The sequence below is a fragment of the Equus asinus genome, chromosome 13, assembly GCF_041296235.1.
Source record: "Equus asinus isolate D_3611 breed Donkey chromosome 13, EquAss-T2T_v2, whole genome shotgun sequence".
Taxonomy (NCBI): Eukaryota; Metazoa; Chordata; class Mammalia; order Perissodactyla; family Equidae; genus Equus; species Equus asinus.
In genome coordinates, this window is record NC_091802.1 from 38,174,585 (window position 1) to 38,198,827 (window position 24,243).

Below are 24,243 nucleotides of genomic sequence, written 5' to 3' on the forward strand. Positions count from 1 at the left end.
GTTCGCCAGCCAACTGGCGGGAGGCAAAGTCCCGCCCACGAGGTGGTTGATGGACAGCAACAGGAAGCTGGATGAGGCGGGGCCTAGCTGAGGAGTGGCTTTGTATTGGTCGTGGTTGACCTTCCACCCACCTCTAACCCAGAAGATGAGTGATAGATCTGCCCTGAAGCCAATCAGAAGTCCTCAGGGTGAGGCCGAGAAATGCCGTATAAATAGCGTATACATTGCGCCTCCAGCTAGTGTCGCCCTGGTGTGGCGGGGGCCTTCTGCTCTTCTGCCAGCCAACCCCATGCCTGGTGAGTGGAAAGTCACCAGCCTTTTATTTAGTCCCTCTTCCTGCATCGCCTCAGGGGAGGGAAATGAGCAATGAGCCCCCAGGCGACTTTGTATAGCGAGGCCTGGGAGTCCTACACAATAGGGGGAACTGGGCTACGTGACACCTGCGAGAGGGGACTGTTTCCAGCGTCTCAGTTCAAGCCCCTGTTAATCCTCACCCGGTTATCGCGGCGACCCCCTAACTGACGGCCCCCGAGCGTGGGTATCAGCATCACCTGAAGCTCTCTAAGAGTAGATGGATCCCCGGGGCCCCCTCCCGTGATCGGACTCAGTACGTCTGGGGCACGCCTGCCTTCTAACCAGCGCCTCGAGTGGACGGAATTGGTCTCTGCCCACTCACCTCCTTGAATGAGGTGCTGTGAGTAAAGCGCTTGGCAGGCGGTACTCGGGTAGGTGTATCTTTCTCCCCCAGGTCTTTCCTGTAGACGCGTAGCTTGGGAAGGCTGCCGGGCATTAGTGAGGAGGAATCCACTCTGGCTTCGGACCAGCCCGGGTTCGAAACCTAACCATCCCACTTACAGAGAGGCAGGGTACCGAAACTCCCCGAGCAGTGTGTCCTCATCTGTAAAATGAGGCTGATCACACCTACACCTTAGAGCAGTGCCTTTCATTTTTTTTAATAATCATAACCCAGGGTGAGAAATACATTTGCATCCTGGCTTAGTACACTTATACTCCTGTAACAGTGTATTACACAGTTTCCAAAAATGATACTAACTTCCTACCGTTGATGCACCGATATTTTCTGTCCTATTCTTTCTTACTTTCTTTTCTTGCTCATGACTGGCAGTTTGAAAAACGCTGTCATAAAGTGTTGCTGTGATAAAGTAAAATATAGAACAGAATGGCCAGTATACAGTAACTGCTGAATAAGTATTAATATAATAGTCTCTTCCAGTCTACCCCTCTCAGCCTTAGCCTTTGCAAAACAATACTTTAGAAGATGCCACTCCTCTAGTTAAGATCCTTTATTGGCTCCCTAAACCCTACTGGATAAAAAAGCCCAAACTCCTTTCTAGGCAAACAAGGTCCTTCACACTCTCCTTTTGTATCTTTCATGGTTTATTTTCATGCCCCCCCCCCCCATTTCTATTCCCTTTCTTTAAATCCTACCTTTTTGCCTCAAGGAAAGATTCCACAGTTCCTAAACATTTATGCTTCTATTTCCCTTCCTCCTTTATCCTTCTTTTCTCCTCATAAACTCCTATGCATCCTTCAAGACCCTGCTCAAAGTCTGAACACTGAACTCCCGCCAAGCCATAGCTTTTTCCTTCTCTGGAGGGTTCTCGACACATGCAAAGGGCTTCACTCGCTCACACTGCATTACACACTTGTTCTCACTTCTGACTCCCCTGCTAGACTGGGCTGCAGTGGAAGGATTGAGGCTGGTATAAGAGGATTGGCAGGAAATGCGTGCTGAGTTCAACAATGAATATTTGCATACAATTACATCGAAGTAGGGCTTGTTGATATGGACCATGCATTCTGTTCCCAGGCCATTTTTCAAGTCAAGGTTGCTTCACTCTCAGGCCACGGCTCCACCCGGGATCACTGACTCAGCTTCCTTGGGGCCCAGGGATCTGGGGGAGTGGAGATGGGGTTGAATGTCCTGCTGGGCCACTGCCAAACCTCTCGTGGGACGAAAGCTGGGGGCACTGTGCTCCCACCCCAAAGTGAAAAAAAAAAGTGAGCAAGTGTGTGGTTGAGGGGACAGACTAGAAAACCTTAGAAGAATTCGGTAGCAGTTTTGAGTTACGTGAATGGTTCTTCCCTTTTAAAGGCCACCGTTTTCCTGTTTTTTCTTTATTTCCAGGCTGTCTTGCTCCTCTCTCAGCACCGCCAAGGAAGGGGGCACTTTCTAAGGAGGGGACCTCCTTATGCTTTTGTCGTTTACAACTCCACCAGACCGCCTCACAACATCTCTTCCACAGATCTCTTCCTTCAAGATGACCCCGTCCTCAACAGAGAGGAAAGAGGCCGGGCAGCCCGCCTCGGATGCCCGCTTTCTCCCTGACTGCACTCTAGCCTCACCAGAGAGCTTTCAATAAATTCTGGAGTCTGGGTCCCATCCCAGGCCAAGGAAATCAGAATCTCAGGGGATGGGACCCCGGTGACGGGATTAAGAATTTTCTCAGGTGATTCCCATAAGCAGCCAAATGTTGAGAACCACTCACTAGCCCAGAGGTGTCTTCCCACTGGGGGTACCCAAGGAAAACTCCACCCCCACCCACTCCGGTCCCTCCCCTTCCTGAATTTCTCCCCTACCCACCCTACCTGCCTTGGTCTGTGGAGCCAGTGGGGACAGGTGGTTCCAGCTGTGTCTCAACATCAACCAGGGAGACATCTCTTCCCCGGGTGTGTCTGGGGGCAGGTTCTCTCTCTCTCGATATTTCCCTTGTTTCCAGCTGCTTTCAGCCTCTTTAAGTTGTCACTTTCTCACCATTTCTAATTTACGAAGCTACACATTCTGCAACTCGAAAAGCCCCATGTTTGTCTCATGCACCACTGCGCCTTTCACTTCCAGCACGTTGCTTAATATATAGTAGGTGCACAATAAACGTTTGTTGACTGACTGAATGACTGCATCCTTTTAATACTCTTCATGGACTTATCCCCTTCTCTTCCAGGCCCAGCTTCCTCCACTTCCATTTCACTTCTCCTTCTCTGCCTCTTAATCCTCTTCCCTCTTCATTGTCTCATGCTTTTCCTGCTTCCTGACATTCTTCCTGTCCTTCTCTTCTGCACGTGGCTGCCCCCATCCAATTCATTAGTACCAGAGAGTGATCATCAATCCCCCCAAGGATGCGCAGGGCGCCAGAGGGAGGCCTGGATGGTTGGATGCAGAACCACAGTCTGTGCCCTTAAGAAGCTCCAGATTCAGGACGGCCTGGTGGCGCAGCGGTTAAGTTCGCACGTTCCACTTCTCAGTGGCCCGGGGTTCGCTGGTTCGGATCCCTGGTGCGGACATGGCACTGCCTGGCAAAAAGCCATGCTGTGGTAGGCATCCCACATATAAAGTAGAGGAAGATGGGCATGGATGTTAGCTCAGGGCCAGTCTTCCTCAGCAAAAAGAAGAGGATTGGCAGTAGTTAGCTCAGGGCTAATCTTCCTCAAAAAAAAAAAAAGAAGCTCCAGATTCCTTCTGGGGCCTCCTATGAAAGGAACCATGTGGTGCAGCAGGTGGTGGATGTCCAGAAACTAGAAGATTATCAATGTTCCAGCCCTAACTATCCTCACTCATAGCTACAACCCAAGCTTTATTGTGTTTATTTTTGAAGAGTTACAGCCAACTCAGCCTTCTAAAGGCTGCTCATTCTGCCTTAAGGATTTTCCCAGTAGCCTCAGGTTCTCCTTTTTCTCTGCTCTGGTTTTCCATTTCTGCATTCTCATCTCTTTCCTCCTACCGAGAAATCAAAGTTGCAGACTTTTCAGACCATCCCGGATGCTCTTATATGCCCAGAGAAAGATTTGGTGGGACAAGCACCTCGCTTAAATGAATTGTGGTTATTTCTTCTCTCCCAGGTCCATCTATGATTTTAATTATCCAGATTTGCTCAGTCTTCTGTGAGCTGACAGAGGCTGTAAAATGTATCTACCCCACTCCGCACCCCAGGTGCACACCCAGTCACCCCTCTCTCTCCACTGCCCAGGGATGCCTCTCCTGACCCGGGCCCTGACTCATCAGCTCCCTCTGTCCCCTGGTTCCCCTGCCCAGACAGATGGCTGTCCACCAACTGCCATGGAATCTTCCAGCAAGAACATTCCACCCATCCTTCCCCACAGGGTTCTTCCTTCTTCCCTGGTTCTTCCTACCCCCAGTCCCTTGGGATGCGGTCTGTGGAGCCTCAGGATGAAAGGGCAGGCGCACCCCCAGGGAGAAGGAGCCAGTAAGGATGAAAGGCACTGGTGCCCCCTCAGCCTTTGTGTGTTGCCACCAGGGGGCGCCCAAGGCATTTCCAAAAGCAGAAGCCGGGCTTTTAACCTTACAGGAAGGAGAGGCAGGCATGGAAATTCAGTTTAACGAGCATTCATTGAGTGCTTGCTGTTTGCCAGGCCCATACCCTGCTTCACCTCGAAACAGAGTATGTTCTGGCCTCTACAAAGAGTCCGTGAAAAGAGCCATTTGCCTCTTCAAGGAATCATTTCCTACCAACCACCACATTTTACCACGTCTGGTACCAGCAGCCTCTCTCTACTTCAGCCTCTCCCCTGCACTCAGCCCCTCGCCACCCCTCCTGACCACAAGGACCACAGCTCCATGTCTGCTTCTCTGAGTCCAGGCTTCCCACAGCAGACTGGAAACATCCCTAAGGTCAAGGGGGAAGGTTGTGAATTTCCCCAGGTGGGCACTGTCTCCCTCTCGCTTCTGGGTCCCAACCCTCTTCTGTCAAAGCCCCATCTCAGTCGCCATCGCTAGCCTCCTGAGGGTTCTCCCGACACCATGAGTATGGAGGTGTGGATTCAGCGAGGCCATTGGCTGGGATGCTGGGCTCAGGAGCATAACTCCACCTGGAAGTGCCGACCCAGCTGGCAGAGACTCGGGAAGTGGGCAATGGTGGCAAATAACAATAATATTAATAATAACATTGGGACCCACAAAACAGCTGCAAAATACCCTCTAATGATCCCTTATATTTATAGATCTCCTCTTCCTAGACACTTCAGAGCCATTGCCCAGTTAACCCTCCCAGCTTCCCTAGGAGGGACAATTAACCCCGTATTTTATGGCTGGGGGAACCCGAAGCCCTGAGAAGGTGGTGGAGTTGGCTAAGGTCACACAGTGCATTAGTGACAGCAGAATTTGTAGCATAGCACTCTCTCTTTCCTTTCCTCTAGACCCTTCCTTTCCTCCAAACCCACCTAGGTGTGTGTGCCCACGTACACACAAACATGCACGCACACACATGCACATGGTCACTATCCATCCCACATCTGCCTTGCCAGGAACCTCAACATCCGGGAGAAGCCGGAACTGGGGTAGAGGATGGTGCCCTGGAGTAACAAGGAAAGTCATCGGCATTATCATTGAGGAGGGCTTCTCAGGGCCAGCCAAGGCTCTGGAGAAACCTTTCTCTGTTCTGTTGGACATGCCTCGTGTCTGGCAGCACACCAGTCAGGACCAAGCCTCTCCGGACTTCAGGACTCACGAAGAAAGAAATGTGAGGTGCCTGGGGGCCCCACACAATGTGTCCTCACTGATAGCTCACCCTGAAAACCGGTGTGGACAAAAACCCCATTCACCTCTTCCAGCCACAATATTGGGGATGGCAACGTGATTCCAAAAAGGAGAAGAGATGTGGCGGCTCTAGAGAGAAAGGAGAAAGCCTTCTGGAACAAGAAGGGCGATTATTTGGGCTACGAAAGAAGACAGGAACGAGGGAGGAGGGGAGAGGTGGTGCTGGGGCTCGTGACCCAATCTCGGCTCAGAGTCTTCACCAGGAAAGGAGAAGAGAAATAAGGAGATGCTTTTTTCTAGTCCGAACTCAGGCAGGGAAAGGGGGAATGTGCTTTTGTTTGCAGTGGGAGGGAGCGAGTTATCTAATCTCAGAGCTTCCTGGTTATTCAAAGTAATGCCCTGGAGCAGGTGACGGAAGAGGGCAGTGAGGCAAAAGTGGGATGACATTTGGCTAACATGAACCCAGGTTCCAATCGGCGTGGTTGCTGGGATTGGGAGAATTATTTGTGGAAACCCAGGTGACCCCACCCTCGCCTGGATTCTTCAAGTCACTGATCGTTCTTGACCAGCCCCCCCACCTTCACCCCCACCCCCAGCCAACCAGCTTTGCTCTTCTCACCCCTAACACCGCCCCACCCCTTGCAGCCGGGGCCTGGTTTCCCGGCTGAAACTCCAAGGCTCCACATTGCTGAGGTTTTACTAGGGCCCAGCTGGGTCCCACCTTTGATCTGGCTTCAAAAAATAAAAAGCAGTACCAGGAGAGTAATTTTCCCCGACCTGCTGGGGAGGAAGGCAGGCTGGGGGCAGGTCCTGACCAGCCCGGCCCACTCCTCCTTGAACCTGTAGTCTAAGAGCTGGTGGCAGGGGGATTGGGGCCAAGGCAACAAAGCCATCTTTCCTCTCTGACTTCCTCCCCCGTCCTGCTAGAGCACTGACCTCTGGTTAGGCTTCCTTCCCTTCGCAGCCTGCCAGTCAGCAGGAGAAAGGATGGTACAGCGGCCCCCCTTCTCCCCAGTACTGGGCTCCCACCCCAACCCCTTGCCAGTTGGGCTAGATTAGAGCAGTGCCCTGCTTGGAAGGCAGTACCTCTGTTCTCTCCCCACTGTGCCCCTGGCCTGTTCCTGGGGAGTGCTGACTGACCGTTCAGGGTGGGGCCTGGCAATGGGCAAGTCTATGCCCACCTGGCTAGGCACCCGAGACATTACTCAGTTGGCTGTCTCAGCGCCAGCTCTGGTCTTGGGAGGCTGGACTAAGGGGTGGAGAGGGGAAAGTTAGGCTGGAGAGAGGGTGGGTCAACTTTTAGTGCATTTCCTCCCCAGCCCCCTCCCTATGGTGCTGTAAGCCCTGGCCCAGGATTTCCATCTTCCAGCAGCAGCCCCCACCCCCATCCCGGTCCAAAGGCGCTGGCCCCTCACCTGTCTGAGGACGCTTGCCAGGCCTTTTTAAGTGGTTGGCAGTACACCCCTCCCAACCCAGCTGAGGTTCAGGGCTTTCATGTAGGTACAGGGGGCGTAGGGCGCCAGGGTGATGGGGTGCAGAGTCCAGAGTCTGGATGAGGCAGAAATAAACCCTTAAACCAGCTGAGTTGCCCCCAGTGATGTCAAGCCCTTGACACAGGGCCATCGACCACTCCATAATCCTGCCATGGGTGGAGAAGAAACCAGGGGTCCAGCCCAAGAGAAAACCGGCAGCTGAGTTTGGTGGGCAAGAACTGAAAGTATGGGCCTGGGGCCAGGTACCTTTTGCTCATGAGGTTTCCAGCTCAGCCTTTCGGCTCAGTGGCTGAAATGAGGATGGCCACCGAGCACAGGGCCTTCTTGTGTTTCCGGTATTATTGTGCCAACCTTGTCTCCCTTCAGGTAAGACTCCTACCCCCCGCTTCATACTCTGAAAGTATTCCCTAAATATTGGGACTCTTCCAGAATTGGCCAGAACCCACCCACACTCCTGCCACACTTTCAGGCCACTGGTGTCCTTTCCTTGTTTGGGAAAAGGGACCGTGACAGCACGAGCCTCACTGTCTCCAGAGGGGGGGCCCTTCTGGAAGTTGTCCCCCTTGTCCCCCTACCTTGCCCCAGGCACCTCTCCCTGACCTGGGCGCAGAGAGGAGAGCCCAGGGTGGGGGAGGAAGTTGGGAGTCACCTACTTTCCGGGTGGGGCAGGGTCCCTACAGCGATAACCATCTTTCTGGCAGCCCCAACCTGTTCTATTGGTGAGTAATTTTTTTCCTAGAGGAGAAAGGTGAAGACCTTGGTGGGGAGTTATTCTGGCTCTGAAGTGTCCTTGAAGCTCCCCAGGCCCCCTCCAGGCCTTGTGCAAGAGCTGTAAATCTCTCACCACCCACAGGCCTGGGGGGGGCCTGCTGCTGTGACTTTCATGTCAGGAGGTTTTATGCGTTTGCTCCTCTGTCGGGCTCCACAGCTCCTGCCTGGGGCCTCTCCCCAGCCTGTAAAAATCCTGTCCCATAAATCTCGGCTGCCCCTCTAAGGGCCAAGCAGTGTTCTTCCCACTCTGCCCCCCACCCATGAGTACCTCTCCCCTCAAGAGACTGCGGACAGCAGAGCGCTGGCAGGGAAAAGAGGCAAAAGGATTTCCAGAAGGGCAGCAGTTGGGGAGGGGGCACTTTCTGGGGCCTCCCTCTCCCCTGCTCCTCTGGCATCTGCTGCTGCCTAGCTGGATTTGGACGCTGTGACTGAGCTATCTGTTGCACCAGCTTCCAATGCCGGAGGGGCTTCTGGGGGTCTCTGGTGGAGAGGCCCTTGGCCTCCACTGCCTGCCAGCATCCACCTGAGCCTCCCAAGACAGGTGGCTGTCCGTCTGCCAAGCCCCCAGGTGCAGTCAGAGGTGGCAGGCAGCCCAGTGACTATGCTGCTCTCCTGGATCAAAATGGGGAGCCTGAGGACGGGGAAAGGGGGTAATAGTGGCTGAGACCTGGAGGGGCCATGGGTGACTTTCATGGTCCAATGGATTCGGCAGTGAAACACAGTTCTTAACTTCCCAGTCTGATGGTGGAGAGTAGACACCACCCAGACTCCAGCAGAGAGAAGGAGAGGGCAGAATGAGGCCCAGGGGTGAGGCTCAGAGCTGGGGCAGGTAGGGGAGGGATGGGCTTGTGCCTGGGAATGGCTGGCTGGAGAAGGGGTGCACAGAAGGGCTCAGGAAGGACAAGGTGAGAGCTGCCGAGGGAGCAGGGCGGCTCCAGCGCAGGGTACAGTCTGTTCGAAGGTTCCCCGGGGGAGAGGATGCACCTGGTGGCGGAAGCAAGCAGGTTTGCCAGGAAGATGAGGAGCCTGGGCCTGGCTCTGCCCTTCCTGGAATCAGAGGTGGGAAGGCAAAAGGGGCCTTCCTGCTGAAGGTTGGGAGAGGCAAGGTGGGCTGTGGGAGAGAGGGTCCTATGGTGGAGTCGGATGCAGCCTCACAGGCAGAGAACTTCCCACTCCAGGGTCTCACCGACTCTCCTGGCTGGCATGGATCTCGCTGCCAGAAGAGAGGCCATTGGGAACCCAGGTTCTCTGCCCCAGAAGTCATCCTACCCAGCCCTCTCCCATTGTGCCATGTCCAGATTCAGCCTGACTTATATCCCATCCCCCGACTCCCGCTGCCAGGCCAAGACAGTGCTAGCGGCTGCCACTTATGGAGCACTTACTACATGCCAGGCATTGCTCAGAACACTTTACATGCACTTAGCCCCACTTTACAGATGAGAAAGCTGAGGCATAGCGAGCTTAAGTAGCTTGCCCAGGATCACCCAGCTGGATAATGGCACAGTCAGGATTCCAACTCAGGCAGTCTGGCTGCAGAGCCCGTGTTCTCCAGCTCTGCCCTCTACTGCAGAAGTAAGGGATGCCATCGCCGACACCAGGGCAAAGGGGATCCTCTGTTGCCCCTCCTGACTCCCACAGAGGCTGATGGGGGTTTTGTCCTCTTTTCTCAGGGAAGAAACAGTGTGGCCTAACATTCTGGTCCTCTCTGGGGGCCCTCTGCCTCCTGGGCGACACCCACCTCAGAAGCAGCATCAGGGACTAGCTGCTGACTCCCACGGGGTGCCCTGCTTCCGCTAGCACCCGGCAACCGTGGGGAAACAGGGCGATCACAAAAGTGAAACTGACTCAGCCGGTTTCCGCCCCCATGAGGAAAACGAGGAGCAGCCTCGGCTGGACAGCAACCAATTAGGCACTTTTTATTGCCCACACCGTCATAATCCTCAGAGTTTGGCCAGGACCGAGAAGAAGAAAGGGGATAGGATGGCATTCCAAGATGCCTTCAGAGTTCATCACAGCCATCCCCCTGCTTCTGGGTGGGAGAGCCCGAACGCCACCCGCAACTTCCCTCCAAGTGAGGCCCGCAGCCCTGGGAGTCAGTAGGTCTTTGTGTCACACAAGAGTCCTTGGGCCTCAGAAAGGGCTTTTCTCTTGTACTCGGGGAAGAGGCATCCCAACTCTGCTTATTCCCAGGACAGGGTCGGGGACGGGTAGGCTTGTACCTGGGGCACAGACAAAGTCGTGGAGGCCTCTGGATGGTGCGGCCCTGCATGTTGGCACCAGGGGTCAGGGCATCTCTGATTTTTCAAGTACAATCTGACTTCTCTCTCAGACCAGCAGGTCCCAGAGGACAGCGGTCTTGTCTCCTTCATCAGACTGAACGCTCCTCAAGAAAGTGTCTTCCCAGGAGAGGGCAGAGCCTCGATGTCCCCCGCCGCTTCCCTCAGTTGCCCAGGGCAGAGCTTCATCTACCGTGGGTCACTCCTGTTGCCCACAGGACAATGATTCTAGCTTTGGCCCAAAGGGGGATGCATTCTGGTTGGGAAGGGCAATCACAGCCTGTCAGAGCCTCCACTTCCTCATCTCTACAATGGGGTAATAGGACCCAGCTCAGGAATTGTGAAGATTAAGTGAGAAAATGTGTGCGCCTGGCCCACGGTAAAGGCTCAGTAAATGAGAGCTCTTGTTAGCTTTTTGGGTAGCTGGCAAAAGGGAAAAGACTCCTTGCTGAGCAGCAGCTTTCTGCCTGTCAGAAACCAGGGTGGGACTCCAGCCCAGGCTTAGAGGGGAGGCGCTCAAAATGGGAGGGACAGAAGCCAGCTGCCTGGTGGCTCTGTGCAGGTCTCTGGCTGAGACCCAGGCGCACACCAAGTCCATTGTCTCCAAGAGGGAGCGAAGAGAGCTGTGATCAGCATGGGCAACCTCACAGATCTGGAGAGAGAGCGCAGCAGTGGAGATGGATGTCAAGTCAGGACGGAGCTGTCGAGGCAGAGGGGAGAGGAGAAGGGCTGTGCTTTCCCTGCTTCAGAAGGCCAGGGAGGGGTATGGGGGTTCCTTTGCCAGGGTGGTGGTGGTCTCAAACCAGACAGAGATGCTCATCCAGCATGGGAGAGTGTTGGGCAAGGACAAGGGGATGGACACAATGACCTCTCCCAGACCATGGACTTCAAAATCACCTGGAGGAGGGGAGGGGACAGAAGGAGGTGACAACACACACCAGCTAAGCACACATCCCCCTTCTCCATCATGAGTAGGGACACACCCCTGAGTTCAGTGTGGTCCACAAGCTGCCTCACATATTGATATGCCTCTCCTCAGCAGGAAGGGGGCCTTGGGGTTGGCAGCTGCTGTGAGGAAAAGGAGGCGCTGCCTCCCCAGCTGGTTCTGCCCTGAGTAAGGACCCTGGGTGGGGCTGAGCAGTTTGACACTTGGCATGGAGCCAGGGCCCTCAGGCAGGCAGGGCAGGCAAGTGGGAGGAGGAGGGAGCACCATGACATTACAAAAGAGATGAGACAGACCCGCTGCCCTCTGTCTTGGGCCTCCAAGGAAGAAGCAAGTGGGAATGGGGAGGTGGGGTGGGAGGAGGGGCTCTGAAGCTCTTGGGAGATGTTGGGGGAAATGCTCTCTCTTCTTCCTTTCTTCTTTTCAGTTTCAACTTAAAAGTCACCTCCGCTGGGAAGACTTTCCATATGCTCCAGTGGCTCTCTGGGCTTACCTTTGGCGTAATCTGCTCACAGGAGTGGAGAGATGAATGTGCCTCCTCCCTCCCCCTTGCTGTGGCTCCCCTGCCAGTGGGCAGAGTCCTGTGCCCGGCACTGGGGGCAGGTCCAGGAGGAGACCCTTTTAGGGAGCTCTCAGTCAGATGGGGCGACGTGGTCTTTGACCACAAAGATTTCCCAGTCTAAAGGGGAAGACAGAACACATCCCTGTTTTGACACCAGAGTCCAGAAACAAGGGAGACAACAACTGAATGGAATTCTTGAGGTGGTGCTAGAAGAATGGGAAGAAAATCTGGGGAGTGGGGCTGAGTGCAGTCAGTGGGGGAAAGCTTCCTAGAGGAGAATGTGAACCAGTTTTAGGGGAGAGGCCCGTGAATGCCATTTATCCAAAGAACAAACTGCCTGAGACTTCACAATAAACCTGAGCCAGCCTTCCAAATCCCTCCTTTTCTCCAGGCTGAGGGGAGGGCGCCAGGATAAGGTGCGGAGGAGGGGGAGATGGGGAGGGCTGGGATGGGAGGGGGAGGGGAAGCATGTCATTTTGGTGAAGTTCCTCCCTGGCCCATGGATGACCCAAAGTCACTTAAATGAAGAAGAGAGAGAGGCGAGTTGAACAGGTCCCGGTCTGGCCTCTGTGAGTCAGGGAGCCAGCCTTCTGATCCCATGAGCCAAATCCCCGAATCTCTGGGGCTTTAAAGGTTCCTTGTGTCCAGCCTCAAAGCCACTGCCAGGTGGGGATTTGCCCCCTCCCTGACCTCCTCCTCTTCCTGCCCTTTTGCTGCACTCTGACCTCCGACCTAGGGGCCTGAGGGATCCATTCTCCCCAGAAGGCTGAGTTATGTCCCCCCTACCCAGATTTGGGGTAGACCTGGACAAAACTGGCAGGAGGAAGGGGCTGTGGAGCTGGGCACAGGTAAAGGGGGTCAGAGAAATCCACGTGGCCCACCTGGAGGGAGGCCCAGCCACTGTGGGACCCCACTGCATAGCTACGGTGGAATTTAACCCTTCATAAGAGGATGCCGGGAGCAGGCATGTGTAGTGTGGGTGGGTGGGGAGAAGGTGAAGGAGGAGAGAAGGAGGGATTAACGTGGGTCTCCAGGGGCCACTTTATGCGGGTGCCAATTGCCATTAGAGGGAGTTCATTAGAAGGAAACACTGGAGGAGGACAGGATCCTTCAGCTCTGGGTCTGACCCTTTAGGGACATCAGGGAATCCCCCATCAGCCCCTGCTCTGGATAGGCCCAATCCAGGCTAGCCCAGGGGGTCTCCTCAGGCACTTTCCAAGTCAAGAAACTTGGCTTGTCCAACCTCTCAGTGGGAAGGACCCCCTGAGGTGGCGCCTTCGACATCCTCCTGTCCCCAGGCACATTCATGGGAGTGCACTCAATATGGCCCATTCAAAACTGGGTAGGACACTGGGGGAGGGGCAAGGAGTGGGATGTGTGCTCCCTGTTTTACTGGGGGAGAGGGAGAGGGTGTCTCCTGAGCCCCTGGACACTCTCCCCCAGCCCACAGGAGCTGGCACCGCAGGCCTGCGCCTGACTGGCTGGGGGAGGCTCGGAGCCTGGCTGAGCCCCAGTCTCAGGAGGGAGGGAAGAGGGTGGTGAGGGGGTGGGATGTCTCTTCCGCCCGGTAGATTAGTGACTCTGAGACAGGAGAGGGCCTGTCACCGGGCCCATAAATAAAGCAGCTGAGTCTCTCCCTCCATCTGTGTTTATCTGTCTGGCCTCGAGTTTCCGGGAGAGGAGATGTCTCAGCACCCCCAGCATCAAACGCCAGGCACTGGAGGGGAGGAGGGGCAGCCTCCCTCCCTGCCTCCTCTCTCAACCTCTACTTCTGCTTCCTCAAACCCCTTCCTCTTAGCCCTTCTCTCTTTAGCCTGGACACTGACTCCAGGAGGCCCTCCGAGACCAGGGGCAGGAGAAGGTAGGGTAGGGAGTATGGTCTGGGGTCTCTGCAAGACAGCTCTGCCATCCTTCCCCACTGGGGCTCCCCCTTTGTGGACTCCGGAGAAGATGCCCTGGGCCCCGAGGGAAGTGAAGGGTAGGAATCAACAGGGTGCTGGGAGACCTGAGTGTGGGAGACCCTCCTTTGCCAGGAGCATCACCAGGGGAGGGGAGGCAGGCCTGCTCCTTAATGATGGTGCGGGCCCAGGAGAGGCACCACAGGTAGGGAGCTTGGCAGAGCCCCAACGCCAGGGTATGGCTGGCCTGGAGAGAAGACCCTGTATCTCCCCTCCTACCCCAGCTGACTCATCGCAGCAGCCTCCTTCCCTCTTTCTGCCTCTCTGGAACTCCAGGCTGTTCTTAGAACCCAGGACATGCCACCGTGGCTTTTAGAGTGTGGTCGCCAGACAGCTTGCATCGATGTCCCTGGGAAAGGGAAGGGCAAGTGCTTGAATGAAGGCCCGTTGCTGGGCCTCCAGAATTACCGAATCAGTGAGCATCCAGGTGCTAATGGTGTAACCCAAGCATGAACCGCCCCCTTGCGCTCTCTGTGAGCCTCTCTTCTCCAACACAGCCCAGGGCCCAGCCTGCGGCCTGGGACACCCTCAGTGTTCAGTAAACCTCCGTTGGTTGACTGCAGTTCTAGACAGCAACCCTTCCTCCTTTCACTCCAGGTCTTCTTCCCTGGCCTCTCCAACAGCCCCAAATCTACCCAGTGGGGCAGGGTCCCCAAGTTCCTGCTTTCTGCTGAGGTGGTAATGCCAGAATATGTCAGCCGGACCCCCAGTGTCACATGTCTTTAGACAGAACACATCTGCACACACCACTGGCACGCACAGAAGTGCTCTGCTGGCAGGGATTTGAGATGCCAGGGCAGGTGGGTAGGGAGCCCTCACCGGGGCAGATGAGGCCCCTCAGCCCTCCTCAGATTCCACGTGTCACCACCTCCGTCACCAGTGATGGTGGAGTACAGGTCTCCTGTGCCAAGGGCTAGGAGCAACGCTTCTCCTCTCTGAGCCTCAGTTTCCCTGACTGTCGAATTACCACTTCTATAAAGACAGGCAAGGGTCTTCTAGAGGTGGAGTCCTCTCTCGTGTTGGGGCCATCCACTGTTGCTGCCTCTTTGAATCTGGCTTGCGTTGCATTTGTATCCATTTACTTGGGCTGGACCAATAAATGTAGTATGCAAATTAATATAAAGTGGCAGGGTTCCAAGGTAAGGAGCCTCCCTGAGGTGAAGACAGACAAGATGTGGAGGAGGGAAGTGCAGGAAGATGCCTGCTGCTACAGCAGGACCCCCAGACTTACTCTGACATCCCACCCAGCTCCGGAGTGGAGAAGGCAGGCTGGGACTTTAGGAACCTTGGCATTGCAGCCCCCGGGATGCCTGGGAGGGGAGGGAGCAAGGATCCAGGCATTCTGGGGGTGGTGAGGGCAGTTCTGATGGGGGAGGGCAGCCAAGCAGCGTTCTCAGCCCCCAGGACAGCGGGGAGCCTGGGAGCCAGCCCCAGGAATGCACTAACATGGCAGATGGCAAATACTTGCCCTGAGGCCCAAGAGAGGGATGAGGGAGGCAGGAGGCTGGGAGAGGAGGAGGAGAGGCAGGTGCCCGGCCAGAGTTTCCTGAGGAAGGAAGAGGCAGAATCACTCCTGGGCAGGAGAGGAGCTGGCAAAGGCTGTGCCCCTGGCTATGCTCAGGGGTTGAAGGGGAAGCTGAGAAACTGGCCAGTGAAGACCTGGGAGAGGCAGGCCATCTGGGTCCCCCTAACCCTCCCCCAAGGAATGGCTACTGCTGAGCTCAGCCTTGGGGCAGGTGGAGGAGGCAGAGTCCTTAACCCTAGTGAATAGTCCTCATCTGGTGAAGGAGACAGTCACACCCTGATGGGGGCTCTCTGTCCCAAGGACCTAGCCCAGGTCCTTGGGAAGCCCCTAGTCTAATGGAAGTCCTTGCCTCCAGCCTGGGGTTGGGGGTGAGGACACAGCAGGATACCATACACATTCTCAAAGTTACTTAGGAGCTCTTTTAGCAACACGTCAGCAAGGGCACACACATGGGGCAAACTGAGCCTTCCACACACGGGGGGACCCCAACATACGGAGCATCAGCTCAGCAGGGCTCCTCAGGGAGGCTTCCTGGAGGGGTTTGGAAGACGGAGAAAGACAGGGGTTAGGGGGTAGAGGTTCAGCCTCCATTGGCCTGGAGCAGGGAGGGGTGAGAGCTGGGGAGGATGAGGAGGGGGACAGTTGGCTCAAAGGACTCTTGGTGGCAACACTAGATGGCCCTCTCCTTAGAGGACTCCACATCTGGAAGAGCCTTTTTCTCCAGAGATGGTCATTTGACATACAGGGAAACTGAGGCTTAGAGAAGAGAAGTGACTTGATCAAGATGACCCAGCTAGTTAGGGGCAGAGCTGAGAGCAGAGACCAGATTTTAAGGCTCCTAGTCCCACGCTTCCTTCCCTCCCCCCCCCCCCCCCCCCCGGCCCCAGTTGGCATGCTGACAACCTGGTACTGATGTCAGAAGGTTCCAGGAGCCTGCCATCCTCCAGGTGGGCCCTTAGAACAGGGGAAAGTACCTGAATCTCTTAAGGCCTCTTTTTCCCCATCTATACTTTGGGCTCTTTCATCTAAGGAGGGGAAAGTCCTTTGCAGGAAGGTCCCAAATGAGTCCAAGGCATTGGTAGGACTTGCTAACAGTTTTCCTGCAGCAAATACGGATGGCTGGGGAGGGAGAGGGGGGGCAGCAGAGGCTGGGGTACCCTCAGCTGATCAGGCAAGCTCTCCCTCCTAAGGGGCCTGATCTGACGATTTTTGAGGGGAAAAAAGAAGACAAATTTGCATTTGATTTGCATATCAATTGTGTGAATTCCAGGCCTGGCCACGTGCTCTGGAATCTCCCTGGCTCCTGCTCCCTCCTCTGTGGTTTCCCCACCTGCCTGGGAGCCTCCTGGTTGCCAGTTGTGTGGCCACAGCTGGGGAAGGGGGGGTTCAGATGTTGGCCACTGGCTTCCCCAGGACCAACAAATCGCCTTGCCCGCTCCAGCCCGCGCCCCAGCCCTCCTCCCTCCCTCCTGTGGGGTGCCCAGGAGGCCTCCCCGAGGCCTTGTGGGAGGCTCCGGGCTGGCTGAGGGATGGCTCTAATCATGCTGAGGGCCTCCTACCGCTCTGCCTTCCCCAACCGGGACCCCCTCGGAGGGTAACCCAGCGGGAGTCCCTCGGGCCCTCCCCTGTCCGCGGGAGCTGGTAGAGTGGCCCCTGCGCCCCTACCCTCTGCGCCCTCAGCGGAGGCCGGGGTGCTCAGCGGCAGTGGGCCGGCGAAGGGCTGTCCCCTCCCACTGGAGCCAAATAATTGCCTCCTGCTTTGTTGTGTGGTGTCTGGGGCCCGGGGCCTCTCATTTGTGGGGACGTGCTGTGGCGAGAGCCTCCCTGCGTAATTACCCTCCTCCCCATCGCCGCCGCCGCCGCCACTGAGCCTCCTGCGTCCGCTGGGCCTTACTCACCCCGCCGGCCTGCAGCTCCCCCCACGGCCCAGACGCAGGGAACTCCCCGCCCCGGTCCCACACTGTCCTTTCCCGGCAAACAACCTCTCGGCCTCCCCCAACGCCCGCAAGCCCGGGGTGGGGAGGAGCAGACCCGGCCCGGGTCTGTCTGAGGGACAGGGACCTAAAGGCTATTTCTGATCTGAATACACCGCGCACCCCTGTGCGCAGCCCGGGAACCAGACCCAGGAGCGGGCTCGGGGCACGCGCCGCGCGTTGCGCAACATCTGGACAGGAGCCGCACCTGTCCCGACTCGTTCTGGCTAGGGTTGGAGCTACCTGCGACCCTGATACCTGGGAGAAAACACTCCACTTTAGCTTCTTTTTTTCCCCCCCCTTTTTCCATTTCTCAATCACCTGTTTACCTATTTGCTGTAAAGGAAACGGAGAAGAGAGACAGAGAGAGTGCCTGAGACACACCCACACAGCAAAGAAGAAACAGAGAGAGAGAGACTCCCAAACACAAAGGGAGGGAAGGACTCCAGTGAAGAAACAGAGTGGCCACCGAGGAGGTGACGCAGAGAGCCAGAGGCACACAGAGACAACAGGAAGGGAACTGGGGAGGTTTTCACTTCTCTTAGATGGCGACAAAAGAAGAAATAGAATGGACAAATGTAATTAGAGGAAGGAAGCCTCTTGTTTCTTGTTATAGTTTATTAAATCTTGGGTAACTCTTGGAGACTGGACCCTTGAAGTTGAGTGAAGGCTGGCCTTGGAGGCAGAGAGGGACAATGAGAGGCATTGGGATGAACCCGGACTCTTAAACCATGAAGAGACAGTACAGTGACATATCACAAGGGTTTGAACACTAGGCACTCAGTTAATCATAACTGGTGGCAGATGACCTCTCTCTTCTGAGGCCAGAACAACTGAAAATGTCAATGGCAGGGTAGCGGCAGGGATGCAGGATGGGCTTCTGGAGGGAGGGCTTGTCCAGCAGAAGAACCATGCATGCTCCAACAAATATTTATAGCGCTCCTGCTTGGTGCCACACACTGTTCTGGGCGCTTCTGAGACAATTAGTAGACAAAACAAACAAAGATCCTTGGGAATCCTTGAGAAGGCTGTGGACTCTGCCTGCTGGAAGGAAGGTCAGAAAAGCACAAAGCCCTCTTCTCAGTGTGTTTTGGGGGAGCTCCTTCGAGAGGGGGAGTTGAGAGAGTGTTGCGATTTGCCAGAAACCAGGGAAGGTGAGCTCTGCGCTCTGGGTTATGGAGACCATCAAACCAGTGGAGACCAGGTCACCAGTGGAAGGTCCACTGAGTTCAGAGCAGGAAAAGGTGGACGCTGCCTGAGGTCACAGAGACAGGCAGAGTTTCAGTATCTGGTATGGCTGTGGCTTCTGGAGTACCAACTAGGAAACCCAGACATGTAGGATCTCCTCCCACACAGAAATGCAATGTCAGGAGCAAGCACCGTCCTCGTGTTCATGCTGGGTGGGGGAACTCATTGCAGGGGAAATTCAGTAGGCTTAGGACCCTGTAAGGTGATCTCATTTCTCCCTCTGTCTCTAGGCAGGTCAGTCTTCAAAGCAGCCTGCACCTCCCGCCTCGTTTTTTTCAGTTGCTCCAGAGACTTCTCACCACCCCAGTTATCAGGAAGTTGTCCTGAAGGTCCAGCCCAAAGCCCTCTGCCTCAGTCCCAGCAGAGGAAAGCAATGCCTCCTGCCTTTTTCCAGGGTGAAGGAAAGACAAAGAAGCAAGGATGTCATTTGATGAGGTGGGGACCAAAGGCCCCTTCACAAACACCCCTCCACCTCTCCCCAGCTACCTGGTTTAGCCCCTGAAGCAGAAGAGGGAGATGGAAGGAAGAGAGCTGACCATTGGAGCGGGGGGGGGGGGGGGGGGGGGGGGGGGGAGGTGGAGAAAGGGTGAGACCTGACTGGGAACAGATTTCTGGAGCAGATACTGGGGGTGGGGAGAGGAGGGCAGGGATTCTGGCAATCTCATTGCTTCCTTTGGCATCAAAGCATCCATTGGCTTTCAGCAAAGTAGAAGTGATTAATGTGTTTGTGTGAGTACTGAGGGGAGTGGTAGGGAATGGGGCACAGGACCCTATAGCAAGATGTTGACTCTACACAGCTTCATATCCCCTGTTTGTACCCCCCAACACACATACAGTCAAGGAATTCTCCAGGAATCTGGCCTCACCAGGTCTTCAATCTGGGTGATCCCTGTGATCTTCCGGCTGAGGAAAGAGATGGATATGAGAGCCCCTTAAAGGAATCATAAAACAAAGTTTTGATTGACATGTAAAAATATTTTAATGTAAACATTTATTGAACTACGACATGCATACAGAAAAGTGTCATAAGTATATGACACAGGCAAATCATAAGTAAAAAATGGAGTGAATTTTCACAAAGTGAACATACCTGGGTAACCAGCAGGCAGCTCGAGGAACAGAACATTACCTCTCTCCCAGAGCCCTCGCTGCGCCCCTTCCGGTTACTAAACCCCCAAGGGTAACAGAATCTCTCTTCTGACTTCAAAGAGCATAGATTGCTTTTCGGTCTATTTTTGACTTTCATATAAGTGGAGTCGTGTACTGTGAGCTCTTCTGTATCTGGCCTCTTTCACTCCACGTGTTTGTGAAATTCATCCTTTGCTTGAATTTGAAGCCCTCTATGAGGGAAAGGATGGGATGTCTCAGAGATTGTCCCCTTTGGGTCTCAAACTGAGGCGCCCTGAGATCCCCTTTGGCCTCCCATCAGAGTCTGGTGCCCACACCCTGGCTTTGCTAGTCCTCGAGGCTCACAGGTTCCAAACAGGATGAACACTCTAGGAGACCTTGTCCTCTGGGACTCCTATCCAAGCTGGGATCTGGGAACTGCTGGTCCCAGACCACACCCCTCCAAAGGGACTCCAGAGGAAGTCCCTGACCTGGGCGGGCTTAATTAGATGGCGCTTTGAGATCTCAGGATGAAAGGACTGCCTAGAGCCATTGTCCTTGGCCTCCTGTCCAGCTTGGCAGGGGAGGGGAGGGTCCCCTCAGGCCCCAGGGGAAGGGCATCAGCCTATTGGGATTGGCATTGCCCAGCTCTGGAGGATTCTCCGTTCTGAGAAGCTCCTGCCCAGAGAGGCAGGGAGCGCAGGTCGAGATATTGGGCAGTGGGAAGTCAAGGGCCCATGGCCCTGGGGTCTGCCTCCCCGCCTCCCGGGCAGCGCCCAGACAGCCTGGCTCTGGTGCCGTGTGTGGTTTCAGGATAAGCTGCCGATGCCACCCAGAGCGCCCTGCTGACAGACAAGGATCTCGCCCGCTTTCAAAGACGCCCTTTCATCTGCCAGGGCTAATTACACCTGCAGAGCGGAGGAGAGGGCACTGGAGCCAGCCCCCTCCCTCTTCCCCCGTCCCAGCCTCCAAGCCCCCTGCCTCAGGAACCCTTCCTCCCTCCCTTCTGCCTGTTCTGAAGCTCTGGCGGCAGCCTCAGCACCTGCCAATTATGGCTCCTCTAGTGACAAGTGGCCCTGTCTCCTGGGAGGGAAGGCAAGTGAGAGCAGAAGGCTGGAAGGTGGGCCTGTGTGTGCCCATGAGTGTCGGGGGTCGGAGGGCCTTGGTGGCATTAGGGGGGTTGCTGAGGGGATAGGGAGTAGGTGAGGGCCTTGTGGGTGTGAAAGTTCAAGTTGATGATGGAGGCAGTTTGACAGTGGCCGTGAGCACTGGGGCCCTGACTCAGGCAGCTCTGGGTCGGAGTCTGTGTTCCACTAATTTATTAGCTCCACGACTTTGTATCTCACTTATCTGACCCTCAGTTTTCTCTCCTGTCAAATGGGGATATTAGTACTGACCTCACGGGATGGTGGTGAAGAAGAGAGGAGACAACACACATAAAACACTTAGCCTGCAGCAAGGATTTATTCGAGCATGGGAAAGAGGCCACTTTATGGGGGAAGGCTCTTTGGACCCCCAAGACTGGGTTAGTCTCCATAGAACTCGATGCTTAGTCCTCTTCCAGCACTTAATGCACTGATTGCGACAATCTGTTTATTAGCCTGAGTCTCCTATCACCTTGCAAACAAATTCCTCCAGCTGCCATATTGTCTCAGGCTTCAGCCCAGTGCTTAGAGCAGGTGCTCCCCACACAGACGCCGGTGCCGGGGGGCGAGCGCATGATGGAGGCACATGAGTGAAGGGCTCCTCTGGAGGGCGCGAGGGTCTCTGCGTCGGCATGAGACTGTGTGTGACCTCAAGTGTCACAGTGACACAGTGAGAGGGGTGCGTGTGTGTGTGTGTGTGCACGAGTGGCCGCAGTGGGCCTATGAGGAATGACTGCACAGCGTCTGTCTGCTTCACGTCTGAATGAGCCTCTCAGTGAGCAATGACCTAAGAGGGTGTGTGGATGAGTGGAGGGGTGTGTGTGATGGCAGAGGATCTATCTGTGTGACTGTGTGTGAAACTGTACAGGAGGAGCTGTATCCATGTGTGTCTGAGGGTGTCAGGGCTCAGTGGGGGCACATACGGTTCTGTTTAGGGCTTCCAGTGGTGGCGAGCTTTGTAGAAGAGCAGATAAGGTTCCTCAACCAGGGGGGCTTCTTCCTTCCCAGACCCATCACCGCAAGGCTGGGAGAGAAAAAGGATGAGAGGGGCCGGCCCGGTGGCACAGCGGTTAAGTGTGCACGTTCCACTTCAGTGGTCCGGGGTTCACCGGTTCGGATCCCGGGTGTGGACATGGCACTGCTTGGCAAAAGCCATGCTGTGGTAGGCGTCCCACATATAAAGTAGAGGAAGATGGGCATGGATGTTAGCTCAGGGCCAGTCTTCCTGAGTAAAAAGAGGAAGATTGGCAGTAGTTAGCTCAGGGCTAATCTTCAAAAAAAAGAAAAGGATGAGAGCCCACTGCTGCCCCAGAGTCGGGTAAGTGGGAGGCAACCACCACCCTAACACCACAGTCCTCCACCCGCTCCTGGTCCAAGGGAACAGGTGAGGGGCTGGCAATGCGTTTCCTTGGGAGGCCCAGGAAGCTGGGTGGCTCCAGGGGAGCTGGGGGTGTGAGGGTCAGAGCCCCCTGACTGGCTGCGTGGGCAAGTGGAGATCTGTCCTTACACAGGGAGCATGATTCCACACTGCACTCAGCCCCGTAATGTCCTACACCTAAAAGCAAGGAAGTTCTTCTCGGTACCTAACACAAATCCTTTACATTTTAGGCCACTGCCCTCCTGCTGTCAGGATCCTTACACAGACATGAACCATTGATCATGGGTACCCTGATTCCTCAAGTCAGGGGGCGCAGATGTCATGGTTTCCCCATTTTCCTTCTAAGCCTCATCATTTCTCTTTACCTTCCCACATCCCCTTCTCTGACTCTGTCCATCTCAGGAAAGGTAATTCCCCAAGCTTATCTTGACAGCAGGTCCTTCTGGGTGTCTAACCAATTTCCCTCATGTTCTCAGGCCCTGCTTGGAGGTTGGGTGCAGGGGGACCCCGCTGGAGCAACACGATGAGACGGGGCCTGACGGCCTGGCTGAGGTCACTGGCCACTGAAGTACGTCAGCGGTGGGTGTGTATGTCCCAGCCGGCCGCACAACCTCCCTTTCATCCTTTGTTCCTGCCAGCCCGGCCCATTCCCACCACGGATTCTCGGATTCCCAGCGTGGCGTGTCCGATGAGCCAGAGTCTTCGCCCGGACAAGATCCTCTCCCGGCCCTGCCCTCTGCTCACCTCCTCCTCCCTGTCTCCCTCCCAGCCACGGGAAACCACTTTCGGGGGGGCAGTTGCTTGCAGTCTCCCTTTTGCCCCTCTCCTTGCCAAGCCTCCACTGGCCACCGGGGAAATTGTGGTCGGACACAGGAAGAACTTTTAGGGATGTTATCAAGTAGGGTGGACAGGTGGCAGGCCCCACTTTCTCCGGGAACAAAAGAGTGCTGGTCAGCGGGTGGGGAGAGAAAGGACCATGTGTGCCCCGGGGGCAGGGAGCTGGGCAGGGTGACTTCTCCAGTCTCCCTTCCACCTTGGATGCCATCCCCAACCCTTTGTTCCCCGCAGATGTCTGGCTGCTCCGGTCTGGCAGCCAATCCCCAAACATTTCTCCATTCACCTTGGCTTAAACCTGGGTTTCCACATCACTGGAAATGGCTGCTGGTATTGGACCCTCCCAGCTGCCTGCCTGACCCTGTGTTCTGGCTCCCAGCTCCTTCCCAGACATCATAGCACCTCTCCACCTGGGCCCATCTTCCCTCTCGACTCCAAGAATTCTGTGACTTGGATTTTCTGCTCTGAATACCTCCTCACATCTTCCTTCCCCTCCTTCTCAGGAAGCCCTCCCCTGGCCTTGCCTCCTCCTTCCTGCCCTGCCCCATCTCCCCAGTCCCAGCACCCCCCATTCTTTCAGCCAGAGTCTGCCCCTGTCTCTCCTGGTGCATGTGTTGGGTCTTGCTTAGGTCAGCCAGGAGTTCCCTGGGGATGGGGCCCGGATCTCCACGCCCACCTTGACTAGAAACACACCAGGGATAGGAACCTTTGTACTTTCCCAATTTCCAGAAAAGTCCATGAAAGTAGGGCTTGAAGAAGTGAGGGAGGTAATGAGGGCAGTTATCAGAGGTGATGATGAGAAAGAGGTGGCAAGCGTTGAAGCGTCAATCAGAAGGGTGTCTCCCCTGAGCTCTGGCCCAGGGAGCAGGGCAGAGAAGAGAAGAGAAGAGTTAGGTAGGTTTAGTGGGGAGGGGCGGGGCCAGAAGAGAGGAAGTCTTGACAGCTCCTCTGGTGGGTCTGATGGGAGGTTCCCTGGAAGAGTTCACCAAAACCAAGGTGGGGAGAGGTGGAAGTCCTTCCTACAGGGTGTGGTGGAGACCAGCTTTGGGGGCCAGTTGTTGAGGATGGAGGGAACCTGCTCCACTTGTCTCTTTCCCAAGTCCCCCATGCCTAGCAGTAGTGTTTGGATGCCAGGGGCTCACTGGAGCAATCCAGAGTCATAAAAAGTACTAACAAAAGTCCCCAGGCAGCCTCCAATCTTGGCCTGGGCGAGAGCTCATTGGGTTCTGATCTTGGATCTGCCATGACAGGTTATGTGTCGCTTAACGACGGGGATGCGCTCTGAGAAATGTGTTGTCAGGTGATTTCATCATTGTGCGAACATCATAGAATGTGCTTACAGAAACCTGCACACCTACCTACTACACACCTAGGCTACATGGTCCTAATCTTACGGGACCACCATCGTATATGCGGTCCATGGTTGACTGAAACCTCGTTATGCAGCACATGACAGTAACCTGCTGAATGATCTCTGGTAAGTTCCTTAACGTCTCTGGGCCTCCCCTTCCTGTCCCC

At 55.3% G+C, this 24,243-nt stretch overlaps 1 long non-coding RNA gene across 2 annotated transcripts in view; it reads left to right on the forward strand.

Annotated features, from left to right (window-relative positions):
* The window catches only part of LOC106826360 (uncharacterized), a 36,593-nt gene extending 33,682 nt beyond the window's left edge, over nt 1–2,911 (forward strand). Inside the window, exon 4 of one of the 2 annotated variants that reach the window (XR_011493809.1) lies at nt 2,150–2,911. This is a non-coding gene — a long non-coding RNA (uncharacterized lncRNA). The remainder of the gene's footprint in view (nt 1–2,149) is intronic. The other variant, XR_011493810.1, reaches the window with a different exon arrangement.
* The last annotated feature ends 21,332 nt before the right edge of the window (nt 2,912–24,243 follow it).